Genomic DNA, 7,607 nt, shown 5'->3' with positions numbered 1-7,607 from the left:
AACATCACGGGGTGGTGCAAATAGGAGGGCCTGAATAAGAATAGGCAGTGAGTGGCATTGTTTGATGGAGAAAAGCACCACGGGGTGGTCAGGATGGGGAGGTCAGGAAACATGCATTGGCAATGTAGGATAGGTTTCTGTCAAACATCGAGCTGTCGTGCACATTGTAAGGGTTTCTAATAGGCCATTCACTAGTAGGAATAGAAAAACATCACGGTGTGGTGTGAATCGGAAGGCCTGAATTAGGATAGGCAGTGAGTGGCAATGTAGGAAGGAGAAGAGCACCACGCGGTGGTCAGCATGGACAGGTCAGGAAACATGCAGTGGCAATGTATTATAGTTTTCTGAAAATCATCGCGGGGTGGTGTGAATTGTAAGCGTTTCTAAAAGACCACTCACAAGTAGGAGTGAGAAAAACATCACGGGGTGCTGGGAATCGGACGGCCTGAATCAGAATAGGCATTGAGTGGCAATGTAGGATGTAGAAAAGCACCCCGGCGTGATTAGGCTGTGGAAGTCTGGAAACATGTAGGGCCAATGTAAGATAGGCCATTCACTAGTAGAAGTGAGAAAAACATCACGGGGTGGTGTGAATCGGAGGGAGTGAATCAGGATAGGCAGTGAGTGGCAATGTAAGATGGAGAAAAGCACCACAGGGTGGTCAGCATGGGGATGTCACGAAACATTCAGTGGCAATGTAGGATAGGTGTCTGAAAAACATCGCGGGGTGGTGCGCATTGTCAGTGTTTCTAACAGGCCATTCACTAGTAGGAGTGAGAAAAACCTCACGGGGTAGTGTGAATCAGAGGCCCTCAATCAGGATAGGCAGTGAGTGGCAATGTAGGATGGAGAAAACACCACGGCATGGTGAGCATGGGGAGCTCAGGAAACATGTAGCGGCAATGTAGGATAGTTTTCTGAAAAACATCGCGGGGTGGTGCGCATTGCAAGGGTTTCTAACAGACCATTCACTAGAAGGAGTGGAAAAACTTCACAGTGTGGTGTGAATTGGAGGGCCTGAAGTAGGATAGGCCGTGAGTGGCAATGTAGGATGGAGAAAAGCACCACGGGTTGGTGAGCATGGGGAGGTCAGGAAGCATGCAGTGGCAATGGAGGATAGGATTCTGAAAAACATCGCGGGTGGTGCGCAATGTAAGGTTTTCTAACAGGCCATACACTAGTAGTAGTGAGAAACACATCACGGGGTGCTCTGAATCGGAAATCCTGAATTAGGATAGGCAGTGAGTGGTAATGTAGGATGGAGAAAAGCACCACGGGGTGGTGAGCATGGGGAGGTCAGGAGACATGCAGTGGCAAAGTAGGATAGGTTTCGGAAAAACATCCCGGGGTGATGCTCATTTTAAGTGTTTGAAACAGGCCATTCACTAGTACGAGTGAGAAAAACATCACAGTGTGGTGTTAACCGGAGGGCCTGAATCAGGATAGGCAGTGAGTGGCAATGTAGAATGGAGAAAATCACAACGGGGTGGTCAGCATGGGGAGGTCAGGAATCATGCAGTGGCAATGTAGGATAGGTTTCTGAAAAACATCGCGGTGTGGTGCGCCTTGTAAGGGTTTCTAACAAGCCATTCACTAGTAGGAGTGAGAACAACATCACGGGGTGCTGTGAATCAGAGGGCCTGAATGAAAATAGGCAGTGATTGGCAATGTAGTATGGGGAAAAGCACCACGGGGTGGTCGGCATGGAGAGGTCAGCAAACATGCAGTGGCAATTTAGGATAGGTTTCTGAAAAAAATAGCGGGTTGGTGCGCATTATAAGGGTTTCTAACAGGCCATTCACTAGTAGGAGTGAGAAAAATATCACGGGGTGGTGTGAATTGGTTTTTCTGAATTAGGATAGGCAGTGAATGGCAATGTAGGAAGGAGAAAAGCAACACGTGGTGGTCAGCATGTGGAGGTCAGGAAACACGCATTGGCAATGTAGATTGGTTTCTGAAAAACATCGCCGGGTGGTGCGCATTGTAAGGCTTTCTAACAGGCCATTCACTAGTAGGAGTGAGAAATATATCACGGGGTGGTGTGAATTGGAAGGCCTGAATCACGATAGGCATTGAGTGGCAATGTAGGATGGAGAAAAGCAACACGTCCTGGTAAGCATGGGGAGGTCAGGAAACATGCAGTGGCAATGTAATATAGGTGTCTGAAAAACATCGCGGGGTGGTGCGCATTGTAAGGGTTTCTAACAGGCCATTCAATAGTAGGAGTGAGAAAAAATACACGGGGTTGTGTGAATCACAGGGACTGAATTATGATAGGCCGTTAGTGGCAATGTAGGATGGAGAAAAGAACCACGGGGTGGGCAACATGGGGAGGTCAGGAAACATGCAGTGGCAATGCAGTATAGGTGTCTGAAAAACATCGCGGGGTGGTGCGCATTGTAAGGGTTTCTAACAGGCCATTCACTAGTAGGAGAGAGAAATACATCACGGGGTGGTGTGAATTGGAAGGCCTGTATCAGGATAGGCAGTGAGTGGCAACATAGGATGGAGAAAAGCACCAAGGCATGGTGAGAATGGGGAGGTCAGGAAAAATGCAGGGGCAATGTAGGATAGGTTTCTGAAAAACATCGCGCTGGTGAGAATTGTAATTCTAACAGGCCATTCACTAGTAGGAGTGAGAAAAACATCACGGGGTGGTGTGAATCGGAGGGCCTGAATTATCATAGGCATTGAGTGGCAATGTAGGAATGGAAAAGCACCATGGGGTGGTCAGGATCGGGAGGTCAGGATACATGCAGTGGCAATGTAGGATAGGTTTCTGAAAAACAACGCGGGGTAGTGCACCTTGTACGGGATTCTAACAGGCCATTCACTAGTAGGAGTTAGAAATACATCAGGGTGTGGTGTGAATCGGAGGGCATGAATTAGGATAGGCAGTGATTGGCAATGTAGGATGGAAAAAAGCACCACGGTGTGGCCAGCATGGGGAGGTCAGGAAACATGCAGTGGCATTGTAGGATAGGTTTCTGAAAAACAACGCGGGGTAGTGCACCTTGTACGGGATTCTAACAGGCCATTCACTAGTAGGAGTTAGAAATACATCAGGGTGTGGTGTGAATCGGAGGGCCTGAATCAAGATAGACAGTGAGTGGCAATGTAGGATGGAGAAAAGCACCACGGGTTTGTCAGCATGGGGAGGCTAGGAAACATGCAGTGGCAATGTAGAATAGGTTTCTGATAAACATCGCAGGGTGGTGCACATTCTAAGGGTTTCTAACAGGCCATTCACTAGTAGTAGTGAGAACAACATCACGGGGTGGTGCCAATCGGAGGGCCTGAATTAGGATAGGCATTGAGTGGTAATGTAGGATGGAGAAAAGCACCACGGCGTGGTGAGCATGGGGAGGTCAGGAAACATGCAGTGGCAATGTAGCATAGGTTTCTGAAAAACTTTGCGGGGTGGGGAGAATTGTAAGTGTATCTAACAGGCCATTCACTAGTAGGGGTGATAAATACATCATGGGGTTGTGTGAATTGGAAGGCCTGAATCAGGATAGGCAGTGAGTGGCAATGTAGGCTGGAGAAAAGCACCATGGCATGGTGAGCATGGGGAGGTCAGGAAACATGCAGTGGCAATGTGGGATAGCTTTGTGAAAAACATTGCGGGTTGGTGCGCATTGTAAGGGTTTCTAACAGGCCATTCACCAGTACGAGTGAGAAAAACATCACGGCATGGTGTGAATAAAGGGCCTGAATCAGGATGGGCAGTGAGTGGCAATGTAGGATGGAGAAAAGCACCAAGGGGTGGACAGCATGGAGAGGTCAGAACACATGCCGTGGCAATGTAGGATAGGTTTCTGAAAAACATTGCGGTGGTTAAAATTGTAAGGGTTTCTAACAGGCCATTCACTAGTAGGAGTGAGAAAAACATCACGGGGTGGTATGTGTCGGAGGGCCTGAATTATGATAGGCAGTGATTGGCAATGTAGAATGGAGAAAAGCACCACGGTTGGTCAGGATCCGAAGGTCAGGAAACATGCAGTGGCAATGTAGGATAGGTTTCTGAAAAACAGAGCAGGGTGGTGTGCATTATAAGGGTATCTAACAGGCCATTCACTAGTAGAAGTGAGAAAAACATCACGGGGTGGTGTGAATCGGAGGGAGTGAATCAGGATAGGCAGTGAGTGGCAATGTAAGATGGAGAAAAGCACCACAGGGTGGTCAGCATGGGGATGTCACGAAACATTCAGTGGCAATGTAGGATAGGTGTCTGAAAAACATCGCGGGGTGGTGCGCATTGTCAGTGTTTCTAACAGGCCATTCACTAGTAGGAGTGAGAAAAACCTCACAGGGTAGTGTGAATCAGAGGCCCTCAATCAGGATAGGCAGTGAGTGGCAATGTAGGATGGAGAAAACACCACGGCATGGTGAGCATGGGGAGCTCAGGAAACATGTAGCGGCAATGTAGGATAGTTTTCTGAAAAACATCGCGGGGTGGTGCGCATTGCAAGGGTTTCTAACAGACCATTCACTAGAAGGAGTGGAAAAACTTCACAGTGTGGTGTGAATTGGAGGGCCTGAAGTAGGATAGGCCGTGAGTGGCAATGTAGGATGGAGAAAAGCACCACGGGTTGGTGAGCATGGGGAGGTCAGGAAGCATGCAGTGGCAATGGAGGATAGGATTCTGAAAAACATCGCGGGTGGTGCGCAATGTAAGGTTTTCTAACAGGCCATACACTAGTAGTAGTGAGAAACACATCACGGGGTGCTCTGAATCGGAAATCCTGAATTAGGATAGGCAGTGAGTGGTAATGTAGGATGGAGAAAAGCACCACGGGGTGGTGAGCATGGGGAGGTCAGGAGACATGCAGTAGCAAAGTAGGATAGGTTTCGGAAAAACATCCCGGGGTGATGCTCATTTTAAGTGTTTGAAACAGGCCATTCACTAGTACGAGTGAGAAAAACATCACAGTGTGGTGTTAACCGGAGGGCCTGAATCAGGATAGGCAGTGAGTGGCAATGTAGAATGGAGAAAATCACAACGGGGTGGTCAGCATGGGGAGGTCAGGAATCATGCAGTTGCAATGTAGGATAGGTTTCTGAAAAACATCGTGGTGTGGTGCGCATTGTAAGGGTTTCTAACAAGCCATTCACTAGTAGGAGTGAGAACAACATCACGGGGTGCTGTGAATCAGAGGGCCTGAATGAAAATAGGCAGTGATTGGCAATGTAGGATGGAGAAAAGCACCACGGTTTGGTCAGCATGGGGAAGTCAGGAAACATGCATTGGCAATGTAGGATAGGTTTCTGAAAAACAAGCCGGGTGTTGCGCATTGTAAGGGCTTCTAACAGGCCATTCAATAGTAGGAGTTAGAAAAACATAACGGGGTGGTGTGAATCGGATGTGGTGTGAATCAGGATAGGCAGTGAGTGGTAATGTAGGATGGAGAAAAGCACCACGGGGAGTTCAGGATTGGGAGGTCAGGAAACATGCTGTGACAATGTAGGGTAGGTTTCTGAAAAGCATCGCGGGGTGATGCGCATTGTAACCGTTTCGAACAGGCGATTTACTAGTAGGAGTGACAAATACATCATGGTGTTGTGTGAATCAGAAGGCCTGAATCAAGATAGACAGTGAGTGGCAATGTAGGTTGGAAAAAGCACCATGCGGTGGTCAGCAGGGAGATGTCAGGAAACATGCAGTTGCAATGTAGGATATGTTTCTGAAAAACATCGCGGTGTGGTGCGCATTGTAAGGTTTTCTAACAGGCCATTCAGTAGTAGGAGTGAGAAAAACATCACGGGATTGTGAATTGGAGGGCCTGAATTAAGATAGGCAGTGAGTGACAATGTAGGATGGAGAAAAGCACCATCGGGTGGTCAGCATGAGGAGGTCAGGAAACATGCAGTGGCAATGAAGGATAGGTTCCTGAAAAACATTGCGGGGTGGTGCGCATTGTAATTGTTTCTAACAGACAATTCACTTGTAGGAGTGAGAAAAACATCACAGGGTTGTGCTAATCGGAGGGCTTGAATTAGAATAGGCAGTGAGTGGCTATGTATGATGGAGAAAAGCACTACGGGGTGGTCAGGATGAGGAGGTCTGGAAACATGCAGTGTCAATGTAGGATAGGTTTCTGTGAAACATCGCTGTGTTGTGCGCATTGAAAGGTTTCTAATAGGCCATTCATTAGTAGGAGTAGAAAAACATCACGGTGTGGTGTGAATCGCAGGGCCTGAATTAGGATAGGCAGTGAGTGGGAATGTAGGAAGGAGAGAAGCACCACGGGTTGGTCAACATGGACAGGTCAGGAAACATGCAGTGGCAATGCAGGATAGTTTTCTGAAAAACATTCCGGGTTGGTGTGAATTGTAAGCGTTTCTAACAGGCCATTCACAAGTAGGAGTTATAAAAACATCACGGGGTGTTGTGAATCAGACGGCATGAATCAGGATAGGCAGTCAGTGCAATGTAGGATGTAGAAAAGCACCACGGGGTGATTAGGATGTGGAAGTCAGGAAACATGCAGGGACAATGTAAGATAGGTTTCTGAAAAAAATCGCGTGTTGGTGCCCATTGAAAGGGTTTCTAACAGACCATTCACTAGTAGGAGTGAGAAAAACATCATTGGGTGGTGTGAATCTGAGGGGCTGAATTAAGATAGGCAGTGAGTGGCAATGTAGGATGAAGAAAAGCACCATGGGGTTGTCAGCATGGAGATGTCAGGAAACATGCAGTGGCAATGTAGGATATGTTTCTGAAAAACATCGCGGGGTGGTGCGCATTGTAAGGTTTCCTAACAGGCCATTCACTAGTAGGAGTGAGAAACACATCATGGGGTGGTGTGAATCGGAGGTCTTGAATTAGGATAGGCAGTGAGTGGCAATGTAGGATGGAGAAAAGCACCACGGGGTGGTCAGCATGGGGAGTTCCGGAGACATGCAGTGGCAAAATAGGATAGGTTTCGGTAAAATATCGCGGGGTGATGCGAATTTTAAGTGTTTGTAACAGGCCATTCACTAGTACGAGTAATAAAAACATCTCATTGTGGTGTTAACCAGAGGGCCTGAATCAGGATAGGCAGTGAGTGGCAATGTAGAATGGAGAAAAGCACAACAGGGTGGTCAGCATGTGGAGGTCAGGAATCATGCAGTGGCAATGTAGAATACAATTCTGAAAAACATCGCGGGGTGGTGCGCATAGTAAGGGTTTCTAACAGGCCATTCACTAGTAGAAGTGAGAAAAACATCACGGGGTAGTGTGATTCAGAGGGCCTGAATCAGGATAGGCCGTGAGTGGCAATGTAGGATAGAGAAAAGCACCACTGTGTGGCCAGCATGGGGAGGTCAGGAAACATGCAGTGGCAATGTAGGATCGGTTTCTGAAAAACATCGCGAGGTGGTGCACATTCTAAGGGTTTCTAACAGACAATTCACTAGTAGGAGTGAGAAAAACATCACGGGGTGGTGCGAATCGAAGGGCCTGAATTAGGATAGGCAGTGAATGGCAATGTAGGAAGGAGAAAAGCACCATGGGGTTGTCAGCAAGGGGAGATCAGGAAACATGTACTGGTAATGTAGGATAGGTTTCTGAAAAACATCTCGGGGTGGTGCGCATTGAAAGGGTTTCTAACAGGCCATTCAGT

The sequence above is a fragment of the Cavia porcellus genome, unplaced genomic scaffold, assembly GCF_034190915.1.
Source record: "Cavia porcellus strain 051 isolate PalLab524CR breed Dunkin Hartley unplaced genomic scaffold, mCavPor4.1 scaffold_66, whole genome shotgun sequence".
Classification (NCBI taxonomy): Eukaryota; Metazoa; Chordata; class Mammalia; order Rodentia; family Caviidae; genus Cavia; species Cavia porcellus.
Note: the sequence above shows the minus strand (reverse complement) of the source record.